Below are 20,694 nucleotides of genomic sequence, written 5' to 3'. Positions count from 1 at the left end.
AAAAGAGGATATTAATTAAGCACATCTTTTGGATTGGATTAATTAGTGATTAGATTAATATCTTAATTAATTAATTAGTGTTATATTAATCTCTAGTCACTTTTTTTCCACAACTCATTAGTAGTGGCTAATGTGTATTCAATATGAAGATGCTTTGTGAGTTTGCTAAAAACCCCTTTTGGGTGGCATTCATGTCATGTGTAAGATGTGTGTAGTAAGAGGTTCTCATAATGTGTATTCAATATGAAGATGCTTTGTGAGTTTTCTAAAAACCCCTTATGGGTGGCATTTATGTCGAGGTTCTCATAATTTTTTGACTTTTGCCTTCTACTTGCCTATTTTGGAAAACCTACTACACTCCCTCATTAAAAATTTATAATCACCCCCTCCGCACAAATCAGACTCCACTTACTTATTTTAGAAAACCTCTTACACTCTCTAATTGGAAATTCAAAGTTTTGATTTTTACCTCCCACTTACCTTTTTCGGAAAACCTCATACACTCCCTAATTTGAAATTCAAAATCACTCCCTCCACACAAAATGAGCTTCGGAAAATAAATCACGCTGACGGTGGCAGGAAAAACCAAGGATACGGATGTAGAAAACTCAATTTTTTACGACCATGAAAAACTCAAAAAAGGAGATGTGATTTGAGGAATTACCTCATCAGGTCTAAAAAAATCTTATTCTTAAAATCTTATCCTCAAATTTTCAAAAAACAAAAGCATGAAAAACTAGTCTAGTTTTTCACAATCATTGCAAATTTCTTGAGGAATTCACACTGAAAAATATTCAAATTTTAGGATTGGGGAAACGATCAAATGATAGAGACTAACTTTTAAAATCTATTAGTAGTGATTTTGAAATTAAAAAAATCAAATCTTTTGGCATAAAAAACTAGAGTTTTTCACAATAGCACTAAATTTCCTAAGAAATTTAAGTTTAAAAAAAACATTTTTTGAGGTTGCTAAGGTGACTACATGATTTGGATAGACTATTAGAATTCATTGAAAGTGATTCTAAATCCAAAGTTTGAAAAAAATTAGCATGAAATCAAGATATATCCAAACTCTTTAAATCTTTCCTTGAGCAGACCAAGCCGATTTACATTGTTTTGACCTCCGACTAACAACCACAAAAGTCGACCCAAAAATTGAGGTAGAAAGAACATACTAAAACAGATAAAAACAAGGTTGTGGATCCCTTTTGAACTATCTTTTGTGAGAGACGAAATGAATGAATTTTTAATATGGTCAAGGGAGCAAAGTTATAGTATTCTAAGAATACTACAACTCTTTCAAAGAGCTTGTTTCCAAATTTAATCTATAACACATTCCTGGGGGATTCACTTATGGTATCATAGGAGTGTAAGGGAGGGGGGTTTTTGAAGGGAGGGCTTAATCTTATAAGTTAGGAGGTGAGGGGGGTTTATGGTGCCAAGGGAGGGGGGGACAAGGGATCAAGGGAAAGGGGTTTCATTTCTTCTTGTAGTTTATAATATGTAATCTAGTGGTGTAGTTTGAAAACTTGATTAGTTTACTACTCTTTTAAGCTAACCACACATGGAACAATTTTTGGAGAGTACATGTAGGTCTTTGTGCTTCTAGCACTTACATCTATGCTACTTACATGGGCTACAACTTGTCACATGTAAAACATCAATATCTGCTATTTTATTTTTAAACTTTAAATAGGGGGTACTTCAATTCATAATTGGGACTCATATGCTTAGAAAGGGGTATAGATTATTTTTTAGAGAAACTTAAATAGGGGATTTTTATGAGTTTCATGCACGTAGGCGACATCCCCTTTCTATATTGGAAAGTGAATTCCCTAGGAACACATTTAAAAAAGGGCTTCAAAACCTCAAAAATTTAAATTTCTTTTAAAAAAAATGCATGATTTAACAATGATAGAAAATAAGTCTTGATACCTTCTCTACCATCTAGGAAACTACTAACATGCACACTTTTCAAAAAAATATTTCTATGAATGTAAGCAGAGGGATTCTATGAAGGTAATGAAAATATGTGGATCCCAACTGAGATCTGAAAAATCCCCTCAACTTGCACAAAAGGAAAAAACCTCATCAAACAAAGGCAAAGGGACCGTCATCATAAGATATATCAAAAATGGGTGCCACCTACACATCTACTCATTTCTCAAGGGTATTCTACCATTTGGATTCCCAAGGTCATGAAAGAAAGAATAGCCTCATGATCAACATATGTGCCAAGATGAAGCACACCCATATCTTGAATGGTGTGGTAGTAAGACAAAGCAGTAATAGGCAAACAACAAGAACCCTCTCTAAAAATGGAGAAGCCTCTAGAACCTACTTATACTATGAGTAATAAGGGGATGTAACAAATCACATCATCAAATATATCAACATCTAATCTAGTTAAAGATTCATCTTCAACAACTACACCAACCACAACATAATCAACCAAATGAGCAATAGCATAATTCAAACTATTTGCTAACCCACTTTGGGAGATTAAGAAGATTTTTTAAAATATCCGAAGATGTTTATGTTGTGAAAAAACATTTTGGTTTTTCACGTCAGGAAAAGGATTTAAGAATGGTACTTTTCACATTGATTTTTCACATTGATAATAGCTTTCTTTGCATATTTTTGTTCTAAGATGATGATGTTTTTGAGATGTGAATATCTAAAGATATTCACATGCATGAAAAGATAGTCTAGTTTTTCACACCAGAGGGAATTCTTCCAAATCATGACACATGCCTGTACATTTGAGAGAAAGGAAGAGAAAAAGTGCCACACCCCTACCATTCATGCTTCACTCATATCTCCAGGCCACACACATACGAGAATTTCACAAGTTACATGGCTACAATACTTGGATGCAAGGTTATGTATTGTCATCAATAGCTAATTACATTAATCGACAAGCTTCATGGCTTAGATTCTTCTTTCAATTGGCCAACTACTATAGTAGTTGCTTTGTGTGAGTAACATAATACTCACCCATTGTTGGTGGAAAAAGCATGTTTGTATGCGCCATAGCCTCGTCATCAATATCCTTCCAAGGATATTTTTGGTTGGGGGGCATGGTGGGCTAAAGCTTGGTCAATGGGGGATAGCCATTTCACAAGCGAGCAAGAATGAGCGAGACACTAAAACGGAGCAATTATAAAAACTTTGATCAACATAACACTATTCATCTTGCAATATAAGTAGACTATTAAAAAGAGAAGCACAAGTTATCTTATCACAACTAGAGATACCACAATATCCAGAGTAGATACATTGATCCACCATAATATCGAAACCCCACCAAAATATTAGAACTAGCTTCATGAAAATATCAAAAGATGTTTGCCACATAGACATAACTAAAAGGACCAAAGTTATCATTGTTGAGATATCGAGCTCGTTTAGTGAGGCAGTGGACACTGATGACCCGCTTGGGGGATAGGCCCACACTTACACCACTGGCATGGTTGGTGAGATCTTGGGTGATATGCGGCCAGTGGGATGACAGGCTATGTGACAACCATTCTAGAGACTGGCATAGTTATAGCGCCAGCTCATTTTAGTTGGGTTCACACTATAGAGAACCCTTGTATATATTTGGTTGAGTACCTTTCATATTATGTGTACTCTTATCTTGTATATGGTGTGTTGAGTGTTGAGTGTTGAGTGAAGATGAAGAAGATTTTTTTCAGCCTCTCACCTTGTGTGTTCTCTATTAGGGTTTTGTGAGTGTGTGTGTGCTTGCAAGAGCTCAAGCTCTCTTCCCTCCTGCATCTTTTCATGGTATCAGAGCCTGGTTTGTGCTAAGGGCTGAGCTGCAAGCAAGAGAACCACAGGAAGCGGTACGAGGGTAAGAGCTTCAACTACTCTTGACTACACCGTTGACTACACCCTTGTCGAGAGCTCTACGGGAGCTCTACGGGAGGCATCGACAAACAATCTCTGATTGAGGAGTTTTCTTCGCAGGAGTAAAGCCATAGGGCAACTATACTGTCCTATTGGACCGAATTTCTGGGCCGAAAATGCGTTTCGGGCTCGTCTGGACCTCTATTTTTCAGAAAGTAGGCGATTTTGAGCACTGCGACGGGTAAGTCATCAATTCTCTGCAGAACTCTGTTTTAAGAACTGTAGGAAGACAGATTGGCTGTGCAGACACTGTTGGTGCTGCAAAGAGGTCAACAGTTGCCATTGGGTGTATGTATGCACATTGAGGTCACTGGTTGTGACATTTGAGAGTACTACAGTACCGCTACAGAAATATAGCAGTTTGTGCTGCAGGACAAACCAGAGTGTTGTTTCTGGTAAAATTGTGTGTATGGAAAGATGTCAAATGATGGCATAACTCAGATTATGGCTGAGAAGCTTGATAAGAATAACTTCCATGCTTGGAGGTTCAGGTTGACGAATTTCCTGATGGGAAAGGGCTATTGGGACTACATAGAAGGTGAGCATGAAGAGGCACCAGAGATACCGGGGACATAAATCCGACTGTCGTAGATGTGAAAGAGTTTAAAGATTGGAACCAAGGAGCCAGGAAAGTTATGTATTGGCTCTCCATTAGTATATAGGACACCATGATTGGGCACATTCAGGATGCCAAGTCCCCCAAGGAGGCGTGGGACACCTTGGTAAAACTCTATGAAACAAATACCAAGGCACATAAGATACAGTTGAAGAATGAACTTCATACTGTGGAGAAAAAGAGCATGTCTGTGAATGACTATCCGTTGAAGATAAAGGGTATTGTGGAATCCCTTGTATCTATTGGTGTGTCAGTAGATGATGATGATAAGGTGGAAGTCTGTCTACGTGGTCTCAGGCCACAATACAAGGCGTTCAAGATGTCTATTGAGACTCGGGAAAACATTCCCAACTTTACAGATTTGGTGTCTATGCTAATTATAGAAGAGAAGAGCTTGGGTGAAGACCAACAGTCTTCACAAAACAAAAACAGTTAAGAGCAACAGGCCTTCTACACAAGTCTAGGTAGAGGACGAGGGAGAGGAGGCCGTGGACGCGGTCAAGGAGGTGGCCGAATAGGTAATCAGAATTATGGCCAGCAGCAGCAGCAACAACAACAGTCCCAGAATACACAACAATAACATCAACAACACACAGGTGGAAGAGGCAAATTCAGAGGCAGGGGGAGTCAAAGAGGACGTGGAAATTGGCAAAGGCAGTATAATGATGCACGTGAATGCTTTTATTGTGGTAAGCCTGGACATGTGCAGGCAGAATGTTATAAGAAGCAGGCTGACATGCAAAATGGGAAAGTGCAGCAGAACAACTATGCATCCTCAAGCAGAAATAATGAGGATAATGAAAGGTTGTTTGTTATGTAGCATGTTGTGAATGCCATGTCTGAAAATGTTGAAGTAGCACAAAAAGATGATTTATGGTATGTGGATTCAGGTGCTTCGAACTACATGACAAGTCATGGGGAGTGGTTCAAGGAGATGAAAAACATTGAAAGACCAGGTTTTGTGGAAACAGGGGATGACACTGCTCATCCAATTGCCCATGTTGGAGATGTGCCATTGTCTATGCAGGATGGCAGAGTGAAGTACCTTGCAGATATACTTCACGTTCCAAACATAACAAAGAATCTCGTTTCAGTTGGCCAGATGATTGAGCAGGGTTTGCAGGTTCGGTTTAACCCTGATGGTTGTTATGTTGAAGACTTTAAAGACAAGTGCAAGTTGGCTACAAAAGGCAACAGAGTGGACAGAATGTTTACGTTGAATGTAGACATGCGTGAAATGAGTGCTGCGATGTTTGCAAATGGTTCAGGAATTGTTGCAGACACAGACATTTGGCATAAACGAATTGGACATGTGAATGTGCAGAGAATGAAGTCTATGCAGACTAAAGGAATTGTGACAGGGCTGCCAAAATTTAAAGTGGAAGGTATGCAGAGAATATGTGAAGCATGCCAATTTGGAAAGCAAACAAAGCATGTATTTCCACGTAACAGATATGTGAGCAGAAATGCACTAGATGTTGTGCATTCAGATGTATGGGGTCCTACGAAGACCATGTCTATGGGAGGCTGCAGGTATTATTTATGTGACATTCATTGATGACCACACAAGGAAAGTGTGGGTATATTTCATGAAGGAGAAGAGTGAGGTGTTCACTCACTTTCAGAATTTCAGAGTTTTGGTTGAAAAGCAAACAGGGAAATATGTAAAGTGCCTAAGGTCAGATGGAGGGGGAGAGTACTTCTCCAATGAGTTCTCTGAATTTTTGAAGAATGGTATTCGGAGACAGTTTACATGCAGATACACTGCGCAACAAAATGGAGTTACTGAGCGGAAAAATAGGCACATTGCTGAGATTGCGCGAGCATTGATGGAAGAGAAGAATATGCCGCATCGCTATTGGGCTGAGGCTGTTTCTACAGCAGTATACATCATGAACAGGACTCCAGCTACAGCCATACATGATGTAACTCTAGAGGAGAGGTTTACTGGTGGCAGAAAACCTGATTTGTCTCATCTGAAAGTTTTTGGATGCATTGCATATGTGCATGTGCCAGATGAGCTGAGAACTAAGCTGGATCCAAAAGCTGAAAAATGTGTGCTTATTGGATATTCCCTTGACCAAAAGGGATACAGGTGTTATAACCCTGCTACACGTGAGTGAGGGTAAGCAGGGATGTTGTCTTTGATGAGATGAGCAGCTAGTATGCTGCTGAAAAAGAAGCTGTTGGGGTTGATGTGAGTGGAAGTGTGGTTGCACAGAATGCAGGTCAGAGTAATCACAGTCTTTGAGTGGACCAGGAGAGTCCTCATCTAGTGGGTCTGTTGATAGACCATGGAGTGGCAGGCTGCGTCATAATACCAGTCCTGCAAATGTGATTAGTACATCACTGAAAGGAAAAGAGAAAGTGGTTGAGCCCCTTGGTATGCCTGACATTTCTACAGGGCATTCTCATGTTAATGGAGAGTCTAGTGGCTCAGATATGAGCCTTGATTGAGGAGCTTGGGATCCCAGCTATGAGAACACCTGGTGTAAAGAAGGCTATGGAAGCCATGAATGAAAAGCTGCAAAGATCTGGGAGAGTGAAAAACCCTGTGCAGAGGTATACCTATGATGGTTATGTGGCACATCACTATGCATATATGGCAAAGGTTGTGCAGGTTGTAGAGTCCACATGCATTGATGAGGCTATTGGAAATGTGTGTTGGGAGAAAGCTATGGATGAGGAGATGGATGCACTATATGGAAATGAGACTTGGGATTTAGTGAAATTGCCTGAAGGCAAGAAAGCCATTGGATGCAAGTGGGTGTACAAAGTAAACCATAACAGTGATGGAAGCATAAATAGGTACAAGGCTAGATTGGTAGCCAAAGGGTATGCGCAGACATATGGCATTGATTATAAGGAAACTTTCAGCCCAGTTGCCAAGATGGTAACAGTGAGAGTTGTGATAGCAGTGGCTGTGTCAAAGCAATGGTCTTTACATCAGATGGATGTAAAGAATGCATTCTTGCATGGGGATTTGCAGGAAGAGGTGTATATGTTGCAGCCACCTGGTTATGAGGATGTGAGTCACCTCGAGCATGTTTGCAGGTTGAAGAAAGCCTTGTATGGCTTAAAACAAGCACCAAGAGCATGGTCTGACAAGATTTTTGAATATCTTATCACTATTGGCTTTCATGTAGCCAATGCAGATTTCTCGCTATATGTGAGACATGGTGATAGAGGGGTTGTGCTTGTTGTCATCTATGTAGATGACTTGATCATTACGGGGGACCATGATGCAAAGATCTTTGATGTAAAGATCTTGCTTAGATAGAAGTTCGAGATGAAGGATCTGGGGGAGCTCAGATATTTCTTGGGCATTGAGGTGATTAGGTCACCACATGGTATTGGATTACTGCAGAGATAGTATGGCTTGGACATGTTGTCCAAGTATGGTATGACAGGCTGTAAGCCTATTTCCATGCCATTGGATCAGAATGGCAAGTTGAGTGCAGATTCAGGAGAGATCTTGGAGGATCCTACTATGTATAGGTGCATAGTAGGAAGCTTGATCTACATGACAATCATCAGACCAGATATGAGCTATGCTGTTGGGTTGGTGAGTCAGTTTATGCAAGTTCCACGGAAACCGCATTTGGATGCATTGAGACGCATACTGAGGTATGTGAGATCTACTTTGCATTGTGGACTATTCTATGAGACTAGGACAGAGATATGTGTACATGGGTACACAGATGCTGATTGGGCTGGTAGTATCTCAGATAGAAGATCTACTAGTGGCTTCATGTTTTCTTTGGGGAGTGCTGTTGTGACTTGGAGCAGCAAGAAGTAGCCTATGGTTGCTCTATCCAGTACAGAGGCCGAGTACAGAGGAGCTGCTATGGCAGCATGTGAGGTAGCTTGGCTGAGAAAGCTACTTGCAGATTTGGGTCTATCAGTTGGATAGACAAGTTATCATTTTCTGTGACAACATTAGCAGTATACAGTTGGCTAGGAACCCAGTTTTTCATGCTCACAGGAAGCATATAGAGGTCCACTACCATTTTGTCAGAGAGAAGGTCTTGGCAGGAGACCTTGACCTTGTTTATGTCAGCACACAGGATCAGGTAGCTGACATCTTCACCAAAGCATTGGGTACAGAGAAGCTCCAAAGATTCAGAGCTTCGCTTGGTGTACATGAGATGGAGTTGAGCTCGAGGGGTGAGATATCGAGCTCGTCTAGTGAGGCGGTGGACACTGATGACCCGCCTGGGGGATAGGGCCCACACTTACACCACTAGCATGGTTGGTGAGATCTTGGGTGATATGCAGCCAGTGGGATGACAGGTTGTGTGACAGCCAACTCATTTTAGTTGGGTTCACACTATAGAGAACCCTTGTATGTATTTGGTTGAGTACCTTTCATATTGTGTGTACTCTTATCTTGTATATGGTGTGTTGAGTGTTGAGTGAAGATGAAGAAGAAGCCTCTCACCTTGTGTGTTCTCTATTAGGGTTTTGTGAGTGTGTGTGTGCTTGCAAGAGTTCAAGCTCTCTTCCCCCCTGCATCTTTTCAATCATCTCGATATGCTCCTACTAAAAATTTAAAAGCATGTAGCATTGAGGAGGAAGTAGCTAGGCAGTTTATTAGTTGTGGGATAATGACACGCCAACAAAGCCTGGAATAATTCAACTTTTGTGAGTGCTTGTTGATGCATGAAATCCTGAGCAGTAGCTTCCAAGTCTAGCACTTGTAAAGAATACATTATAGAGGTGCTTGCAAGGCAAGTAAACTGAGTGCTTCGTCTCTCACTTTTGGAAGTCTGCACATGTACTCCTTGGGAATTCAAAAATTGTGACTAAGTAGTTCACACCATTTGCCTTTGAACCCTCTCTGCTGACATATTCTGTCTATATGTTAGGATATCTGCCAATGTAGCTCTTGTGCTATCTTCCACCATACAAGTGAATTGAAACTCTTGCAACTCAACCAACCATTTAGACAATCTCTTGGATGGAATTCGAGACTGAATCAGAGGAAGTAAAGAGTAATGGGTGAGTATAGTGAAAGGCTTTGGAAGTAAATAAGATCTAAATTTCCTTAAAGAAGCAAACACCATAGCCACCACCACCAGATCTGCTTTAGATAAGTAATTTCTCCTAATTCCTTTGTTCTGCTGACAAAATATACTGGCCTCGTATAGGAATGATCTCTTCTGTGCTGTAATAGTACTGCACCTATGGCAACTTCACCCACACTAGGATTTACATAAACTCTTTACTCCAGTCAGGGGGCATGACCCTCTTCTTCCTTGTCTTGCTACACAAAGGAATCCCTTTGGGATGCTTGTTGCAATTTATATAAAGCCTGAGACAAAAGATAAGTTAATTTGGCAAGGTATCTTACCTTGTGTGTGAATGTCAACAACTGTTTTACATTTTGAGATGCCTCCAATAAGAGCAAAGCTTCTACTTTTGTAGGTCCTACCTCAATTCCATTCTCAAAAACCACACTCCCAAGTAGAGTTACTTTGGCCTCAGCCAAAGTAACTGGCCTCAGCCAAATGACAATTGTCAAGGTTCAATTGATCATCTAAATTTTTTTAAAGCAAATACCATAGCCACCATCACTAGCTCTGCTTCAGCTAAATCATTTCTCCTAATGCCTTTGTTCTGCTAACAGAGTATACTAGACTTATATAGGAATGATCCCTTCTGTGCTATAGCAGTACTGCACCTATGGCATCTTCACTCACACTAGGATTTACATAAAACTCTTTACTCCAGTCAGGGGGCAAGACCACTGGCAAAGTACTTAAATATCCATAACCTTTAGAAATGCCTCTTCTTCCTTGTCTTACCACACAAATGGATCCCTTTTGGATGCCTGTTGCAATGTATATAAATTCTGAGATAAAAGATAAATGAATTTGGCAAGGTATCTTACCTTATGTGTGAATGTCAATAATTGTTTTACATTTTGAGGTGCCTGTAATAAGAGCAAAGCTTCTACTTTTGTAGGATCTGCTTCAATTCCATTCTCAAAAGCCACATTCCCAAGTAGAGTTACTTTGGTCTGAGCCAAATGACATTTTTCAGGGTTCAGCTGACCACCCAGATCATCCAGCCTCTTTAGAGCCATTCTCAGCTTCTCACCATCATTGTAGATACAAAAATCATCAAAAAACACTCTGATGAAGGACCCCAAATAGGGATCAAACAACAAATTCATAAACCTTTGGAAGGTAGCAGGAGAATTTGTAAGCCTGGCATAACCCTCTGTGCAAAACACCCTCATGGGGTAATGAAGGTGGGTTTCTTTTGATCCTCTAGGGCAATTGAAATTTGAAAGTATCGTGAATATCCATCATAGACACTATACCTTTTATGTCCAGCTACACTATCCAACATCTCATATTGGAAAGGCAGTGGATAATGATCTCTCTTGGTAAAAACATTCAGAGGCTTAAAGTAAACACAAAATCTCTCTTGGGAGTGATCACTACTAGAGAAGCCCACTCAGAATTGTCAACTGGGAAGATAAACCCTACTTTCAATAATTTGTTCACCTCCTCTCTCAATACCTGTTGCTACACAACTCCCGATCTTTTCAGTCTTTGCACAACTGGTTTAGCTTTTGGCTTCAATTATATATCATGTTACACTGTTGACACCCCCCTAACTTGAGTATAGGAGGAAATGACAAGATATGGAAACTGTTGCAACATAGTCAGATACTCTTTTCTCTCATCCTCAACTAGCTCTTTTGCAAGCATTTTCTATTAGATTTCTTACCTATTTGACTATATCTCAACTTCAACTTTCTGCTTCTCCCCTTCCTCATCAGCATACAATTGTAGGGACATACACATGAGGTCAAAATCTAGCTCCAACAATTGAACTTCCCCCTCATCATCCTCTGAGCTCTTTTCCTATGTTTCTAAGTCCTCTATGGAACTCGTTTCTTTTTCTTCATCTTCATTTTATAAAGTACTACTCTTTGGAATCAATTATCTCCCCTTGGCCATGTCATATATGACTTGTATTCTGCGAGGCTGATCTACCCCAAGATAAGATGTCCTCTCCACTGTAAGATTCCTCCCTCCAGCTTTTGAGGTGTGAAGGTGTAAGAACCTGCCCTTCTCATCTTATGATTATTCCTCTCTCTAAAATAAAAGAAAGATCTTCTTTTACCCTATTTTGGCCCCCGGAGAGAGAAAATGTCTAGAGGGAGGTAATTCAAAATTGAGATATTTTTGGATATAAAAATCCTCCTAGTGTCTAAAATGGTTTCCCCTAAAACAAAAACTCAAAAAGAACTTTCCAATGTGCAATTGAAATTATTTGAAAATAGGTACAAAGGACCTTAGCCTAAAGGTCCACATTTTCAGAAATTTTTGGATTATGGTCCAATTAAGGTTCCTATGGGCCAATAAGATTAATCCAAATGTAGGGAGGAGAAAAATTGAAGAATAAAAGAAAAACCCCCCGAAAATGAGCAAATTCTCACATAAGATGAAGAGTGGACTAAGGACTAAAGAAAAGAATTAAAAAACTGAATTTTGACACCTTAGTGTGGGGATCTCCCCTCATGAAGTAGGTGCCTTTTACTCATCATTACCCCAAATTTTTAATCAATAAAATGAGATATTTTCATCTCTTTTCTCTCCTGTTTCAAAACTAGATCCAAAAAGTAAGCTGAACTGACCCAAAAATGGTCAAAAATTGACCAAACTGATCTGGAAAATTCTAGAATCAGTTTGCTTGGTTAGAGGCTCACTTTTTCCTATAAATAGAAGCCTTCCCCTTTGTAGAAGCTTAATGGTGTTTATGCGCTATTACTCTACTCCTGTTCCTGAGCCATCTACATTGAATTTTTTAATAATTCAATTGTTTTTGGTAGCCTAATCCTCTCCAAAATGAATTGGTGGCCACTCTTGCTTCAAACAAGAGTAGAACCCTCAATCCCTCAAGCCAAAGGAGAGCTTACAAGCTCCATGTAAGCTAACTTTCTTACTTTGTTTACAAATTTTAAATAAAAATGTATGGTTTTCTTGATTTTTATGAATTGCAAATGATTGAATTAAATTCAAATGCTATTCCTTTGATGGAAAGGCCACCCCCTTCTCTTCTTTACATTCCAACCTTTCTTAATCCTGGAAAGATTAACTAAGTGATTAATTAAACTCTTCTTATTGTTTACTCTCTTGAATTTAGAAAATTGTATAGATTAGAGTTCTATAATTCTAAATTGGGTTAATTAAGTTAATTGTAGAAAGATAAAAATGAGATATGGTCAGCCATACAAAGGAGGTTATGGCAAAATTTTCCAGAATTGTGTGAAAAAGAAAGTTTATTTTTTATGTTATCCCAAAAGAGTAATTCCAACCATTTTTGCATCTAAAAGAAATATTCTAATTACTCCATGTACATATTCACCTATGAATATGCATGGATATCACTGATATTAATTATTAAATTTGATTTTTATGTATAAAAAGATGCGTAAAGGATTTTTTAATTATAAAAGTGTTATTCTTATTAAATCTGATTTCTATGCATAGAAAGATGCATAATGAAAATTTTTTAATTACAAAAGTGTTATTCTTATTAAATCTGATTTTTATACATAGAAAGATGCATAAAAGAATTTTTTTAATTACAAAAGTGTTATTCTTATTAAATTTGATTTTTATGCATAGAAAGATGCATAAAGGAATTTTTTTATTATAAAAGTGTTATTCTGATTAAATTTGATTTCTATGCATAGAAAGATGCATAAAGGAATTTTTTTATTATAAAAGTGTTATTCTTATTAAATTTGATTTCTATGCATAGAAAGATGCATAAAGGAATTTTTTTATTATAAAAGTGTTATTCTTATTAAAATTGATTTCTATGCATAAAAAGATGCATAAAGGAATTTTTTTTACTACAAAAGTGTTATTCTTATTAAATTTGATTTCTATGCATAGAAACATGCATAAAGAAATTTTTTAATTACAAAAGTGTTATTCCTATTAAATTTGATTTTTATGCATTAAAAAATGCATAAAGGAATCTTTTTTAATTACAAAAGTGTTATTTTTATTAAATTTGATTTTTTTGCATAAAAAGATGCATAAAGAAAATTTTTTATTATAAAAGTGTTATTCTTATTAAAATTGATTTCTATGCATAAAAAGATGCATAATGGGATTTTTTAATTACAAAAGTGTTATTCTTATTAAATTTGATTTCTATGCATAGAAAGATACATAAAAGAATTTGTTTATTACAAAAGTGTTATTCTTATTAAATTTGATTTTTATGCATAAATAGATGTATAAAGATTTTTTTTAATTTTAAAAGTGTTATTCCTATTAAATTTGATTTTATGCATAAATAGATGCATAAAGGATTTTTTTAAAAGTGGTATTCCCATTGAAGTTGATTTTTATGCATAAATAGATGCATAAAGAATTTTTATATCAAAATTAGAACTCTCTTAAATTCTATGAGTATTTGATAAATGAATAATTAAATACTCTAAGAGAGAAATTTCTATCGTTTTATATTTAGAAATTTTAGGAAATCTATCAAGATCAAAATATTTAGATAAATGATTAATTTATTCCTCATTGGAATTTGTAACTAATTTAGAAATCAGTTAAGTGAATATTCAAAGAAAGAAATTTAGTAAAATAGTAACTGAATTATCAAACCTTTTCGAGAAAGATAGTTCAAGAAAAATCTTATCCGATTCAAACCTTGAATCAGACTATGACCAAGACCAAACTCTTTTGTTAGTTTCGAGGAAAGAAGGTGTGACCAGTTTAGAAAAATACACTCAAAACTCTCCAAATCTGAAACTAAGTTTGAGACCCTTCAAATTGATCTGTGGATTAAGGTTATAGAATTTGAGGAATTCTGGTATGAAATTCAGATTTTCGATCAAGAAGTTTTGGGGATACTGATTCAAGAAATACTCCTTGTATTCAAAAGAAAACCAAACTCAAAATGGATGTGGATGTGTATGTGATGAAAATGGGATGTGAATGGATGATATGTGATGAAAATGGATGTGGAATATGTATGTCATGAAAATGGATGTGACTGTGTATGTGAAGAATGGATGTAAATGTCCAAAGCTTCCCATGGCCTGGTCAGCACCTTGTGAATTTTGTCTTTTATGCCTGTCCAAATGAAATTGCATGTATTCATCAGCTCTAATTTCATAACTACCAAATTTGCATTGCTCATGAACACACCATTAATGTCCACTTCCTCATCTTCAACCATAGATTTTAGTTGATCTTGTGTAGTCTTCAGTCCTATGAGCTGATTAATCAGATCTTTATTACTGGTCTACAACTCTATATTCTGTTTTGCCAGTTCCTCTAATTCAATGCTATATGACACCTTGATTTGTGTCAGCCAATATATAAGGATCATCTCTGTTTGTACTCTGACTGTAGATTTTTCTTGCCATTTTCTCATGTCTTCTTCTAGCTTTTTCATATCGTGCAAATGAGATTGCTCTCGTGAACATGCAGTTGAGCTTCTAACTCTGTAACCCTATCATTCTTGACATGCTTCTCCACCAGCTGTCTTTCCAAGCTGAGCACTTTTCCTTCTAGCTCCCTATTTTGGATCAGAAAGTACATCTGTTGTTGGATCAGAAAGTCATCCAACAATTTCCAAGCCTTCTTAGCTTCTGCTAGAGGGATCTCTTGTGCCACACTTGCATGCTGTGTTTCTTGCTTTTCAAGTTTCCCTTGAAATCTCAGGAAGTCCCTCCTTAATATTTTTCCCTTTGCTCATCTTCAACTTAAAACCCTTTTTTTGATTAAAGCTTGGAGATCCACTGATATCTTTCTCTGCAGAACTCTGAACTAAGGGAGTCACAAGCAGAGGCATTAGGAACTCAATGGAGTCTTTTTGGGCCCTTTAATTTGCCATTGCCTAATGGAGGTGCTTAAGAAATCGACAAATAGGGAGATTACATGTGGACTGAAACCAATGGTTTGTAAGAGCCTAGAAGGTAGTGGTCAAACTTAGAATAATAGGCTAAATAGGCTCTTTTTTAATTTTTAAAATCACCTAAAACTCAAAAAATTTATACATATATGAATTTTTCCTCTATTTTTTATAGAAAAGGATAGCTGCAGCCATCATTAAGTAAGGTCTCTAAAGTGATAGAGGCCCAAAAACGAGCTCCCATCATTATCTTGCATTCAATGCACATTCCCCTTCACTTTCCACTATCCCTCTCTCCCATCTTCCCTCCAAAACGCTCTCTCTTCCCCCTTTCTCATAGCAGGGCGTTTTTCACTCTCTAGACTACTTCTTTTAGCTATCGACCTCTCGATATACCTCTCTCTTCACTCACAAACCGCTATGGAAGCTTGATCTGCAACCTCCTCTCAGAAGCTATGGAAGTTTGATCCTCACTTACATTTCCTTACTTCATCCTTCTACCTTGTCCAACCTCTTTTCACAGAGTGTAACAGCAGAGCCAAGCTATGGAAGCTTGATCTGCAACCTCCTCTCAGAAGCTATGGAAGTTCGATCCTCACTTACACTTCCTTACTTCATCCTTCTACCTTGTCCAACCTCCTTTTATAGAGTGTAACAGAGCAGAGCCAAGCTATGGAAGCTTGAGTTGCAAATGCTTTGGCTCTCATAATCTTACTCATTGTCTCCTCTCACCCCCTCTAATATCCTCTTTCAAAGTGTAGTAATAGCATAGCCAAGCCCTTGGAACTTGCTCTATAACTCCTTCTCTTATGTACATCTCCCTAGTCTAAGTTTTTTCCTCACCATTCTATTCTCCTTTGCCATCAAGGTTTATAATCTCCCTAATATATACATCTGATGTCTTCTTCTTCTAAAGCTCGAAGGCCTCCGATCAGTATTCAATCTTTCTCTTGTAGCAGTGATCAAGATGAGGATGGACACTGGAACATCAAACAGTACGAGAAGTGGAATTGGATTACAATGCAGCCTAGTACAAGAGGAACCCACAAGGTGTCAAAGCGATACGTTGATATACAAAGTCACCATTGGAAAGGGCGGATATTGGAGCTCAAACAAGATCGTGATGGAAAAAAGCTAGCCAAGGTCCAACATGTTTACAAGGCAACAGAGCTGACACTAGCAGACCATGACCAACGTCAACGATTTCCTACAAATTGTAAGTCATTTCACCACTTTATATTCTTGTTTTTAAATCAATTGTGTGCTAATAATGGTATACTGAGCACTGCTTTGATTGTTCTTGGGTTCCTCTGCGTAGATATTTTTCCCTCACAAACTATAGTGAGTGGGAGCCTATGGAGGCAATTTCAGGAACCTTTGAAGCATACCATGTGGAGCTTGGTAGTTTAATCTTTGGAGGGTGTCCAGCTGCACAACTTCTTGCATGAAACATCTTCTTCTCTGAGGATACATATGTGGGTTCCCACGATAGCAAATGGTACTGAAAAATTAGTTCCAGAACCTACACCAACTCTCACATATATTGAATGGCTAATTCCAGACAATGCTTCAGTGGCCATGGCTTGTTTGTTGCAGATCGAAAGCAAGGTGCAAAATGCTATGAAGTGCACATATGGATCTCACAAAGCAACCATAACCTACTTCATACCTCTACACCTCTTTGTGTACCTGTTCCGTACAAGTGACATACATCGCACCCCAACTTTATGGATTGCAAAGGGGGAGAGAGCTCTCACTTGTTTCTTATCACCTGCATGGGATAAAAAAGTTGTTCAACACAATGGAGACACCATCAGCAGATGCGGAGTAATAGTTGAGAAGGTTGTGATGCGCTACCATATTGCCAAGCAACAGTTGTCCATTGCGTTTTCTTACAGGCGATGGAAGCTTACAAATGGAGAATGGGAGGCGTTAGACTCTGACACAACCTCTACAGAACAGGGTGTGCTACACATATCCATGCAAGGTGGGGATGTAGAAGATGTTGTGAATGATGACTGGTCCCTTGCCTACTTACGTGACTACTTAGTTCTTCGATTCTCACTGAGTGGTGATTTTGCTTTGATAATCAATGGAAGAGTAGTGCGCAAAAGGCAGGAATGTTCTTTTCTTTGTAGAGAAATTACTTTCCCTCGTTGTGTAGCTATCAAACAACCACTGGATATGTAATCTTGGATTGAAGTAAATACAATTTCAATTTTTTTGCCTCACTGTCTTATTAAGGTTTTTCAATTGTCTTGTGCAAGTTTTATTTTTTTGTGATAGTGTAAGGTTGGTCACACAAGCATCTGTGGCTTGAGCCACTAGTAAATTAGAAATGACCTTGTGATGGAAGGATACGTTCTTGCTTTCGCATACCATTTTTTTAAAAAAAATTGTACTTAAAAATTTTAAAAGTTTTTAAAAATTTTATAACAAGGTCGCCCATTTATAAACGATACTTTACTCATTTTCATCAATTGACAATTACCGTTCCCTCCTAACACTTGCTCTCAATTTCGCACACCTTTCTGTATCACACACTCTCTCTTTCATGCAATCACTCATAGTCATGGCACCTCTACTTGACGCACTTATTGCACAGCTAGGAAAGCTTGAGCTACTTCATAGGGTTGACGAGATCGTCCCTATGTTTGAGGGAACAATTGATGGTGCGTGCAACAATGCATCTACACGCGAATGCTTTTACAGATGTCATTGAGTATATGGGTCAACACATGAGCACGTACTCCATCATGTTTGAGGGTGATGAGGGCCTATGAGTTCCGGTTGACCTCATCAAGTACATATTCAGGGAAGACAAGAATTTTAGATTCCGCCTATCAAGGTTTTTAAAATCCCTCACAGAAAAGGACTACAGGAATGAGGAGGAAGACTTGCTCTTGGATCTACAAATGGGCAACAGGGACTTCTTTCGTGAGCTGGGACATGGTTTTGGTACTTCTGTTACAAGAGGGTGTGGCGAAAGAAAGTGGCAAGGAAAAAGAAAAGAACAAAGCAAAGCTAATGGAGTAGGTCCAAGAGGCCCATGCTGAGGAAGAGAATGTTATAGAACAATGGGAGGCCTCAATGGCATTGGTGGCTCTACAAGAGAATGTCCCCGATGGACCTACTTCTAGAGGGCGATGAAGTACTTGAGGAGGTCCCAGACCTTGTTGTCATGTCTTTGCATCCAATCATTATTGATGGGAAAGAATTTTTGTTTCTGGATGACATTGCCAAGACACTCGGGTTTCGCGAGGATGAGGCACTGTCTATTATTGCCATGAATGCTGGGGGTCAAGACAAAGGGAAAGTGAAAATCTCTTTTGAAGATGACAACCTCACAAAAGCGCTTTGCATACAATATTGGTAGCAGTTCCTTGGAAGATGTAGTGGCCAAAGCGCTCGTTGAAATAAAGCAAGATGTGCAATTCTATGAGAGCGTAGCTGCCTTTGAACCACACATGCCCTTGATTGCTGGCGATGCTCAAGACTAAGGAAGCATAAACTTGACAAATGAGCAACTAGTTGCAAGTGACGATGCAACTCAGGTATGTCCTAACTTCTTAGTTGTAAAGCAAATTATTTTTAGTTGTATCATTTCACGCTTCCTAACTTCTATATTGACATGTTGATAGACTGCTTTTGAAGTGGACAAGTTTGCTATGCGCGTATGAGGAACGCGGCCAAAGTCAGAGGTCGAGATGCATCTCTTTGGCACTACATACCTGCCCTCAGAGCCAACATAGTGCGGGTTTTTCATTTAGACTATTCAGAGATCACCTATGCCGAGCTCCTAAAATGTAAAGCACTTAGTGCAGTCTTTTCGGAGGACCCCTTAGCCTCAAACATAAATAAATGTATTTTGGTAGCTAGGGAAGCTGCCTTGTATTGCTTTACGGGCAAGCATCTCGGCTCGGTTTTAGGCCATTGTGCCCTTTCTCAGGCTCAAGGAATCAACGAGCCGAGTGATATATTCCAAAGCTTAGGCCAGAAACCAGCCTCTAGAACTCTCTCTCCTGAGCTCTTCCAAGAGCTTATTAAAAAGATGTAATGCAAACTTCTCTTCCAAGTTTAATTAAAAAATTTTGTTGTGCATTGTAAGTTGCGATTTTTCCTGGAGTACTTGTGATATACCATTTCAAGCCTCACAATTTCAAGCTTTTGTTCATGTGTTAATAGAAAATATTGTTTAGGATTCATTTTAAATGTGATCGTGATTAAAAAAAGTATTCGGGATTGGGTTAGAGCGGTACGAAAAAATGTTGTATTTATAGATGTATACACACTCACATATATGTATATATATGTACATATATGTATATATATGTACATATATGTATATATATATACATATATATGTGTGTGTGTGTGTGTGTGTGTGTGTACCTATATATATATATATAAGATTTTGGGGCTATTAAAAGATATATATATATATATATATATAAGATATATAGAATATATATATATATATAAAAGATATATAGGAGATATATATATATATATATATATATAAGACATAAGATATTATAAGATTTTGGGGCTATTAGGGCACCTAAAGGGGCCCTATAGGCATCCCAAGACCAAAAAAAAATATCAAAAAATATTAAAAAATGGCCATGTGCGCTACAGCACGGAAATCTGCATTTTGACCTAGTCAAATAGGCGATTAACGCACCGTAGCGCACATGGCATTTTTTAATTTTTTTGGTCTTGTGAGGCTCATAAGGCCCTCAATAAAGGTCTCTAGGTGACTTTATAGACTCTACCTTTTTTGTATATATATATGTGTGTGTGTGTGTGTGTGTATATATATATATATATGTGTGTGTGTGTGTATATATATATATGTGTGTGTATATATATATATATGTGTGTGTGTGTGTGTATATATATATGTGTGTGTGTGTGTGTGTTTGTGTGTGTTTTTTCCTGTGTGTATAGTGCTTTTATATTTTTTTAATAAAATGTTCATTGGCACTGAGCATACAAAAAAAATTAGACTCAACAAAGAATTTAACACAACTCAAAAAGCTTCCATTAATGTTTGAAAATGCTACAAAGGATTTTGGGAACATTACAAAATTTTTTAGGGAGAATTACAAAGTGGGTTAGCCTATTGAGGTAGAAGGCTATGCTCTAAACGTAGGCGTAGGGCTAGGGCCATATCTATAGGCTTCAAAGTGACTCTCTTGTCATGTACCATACATAGCACTGAGTCTTCAAAAACGGAAACTACAATATCTTCAGCAGCT

This window comes from Cibotium barometz, chromosome 20 (genome assembly GCF_041138505.1).
Source record: "Cibotium barometz isolate CiBa-2024 chromosome 20, ASM4113850v1, whole genome shotgun sequence".
In the NCBI taxonomy this organism is placed as follows: domain Eukaryota; kingdom Viridiplantae; phylum Streptophyta; class Polypodiopsida; order Cyatheales; family Cibotiaceae; genus Cibotium; species Cibotium barometz.
This window is presented reverse-complemented; position numbering follows the sequence as displayed.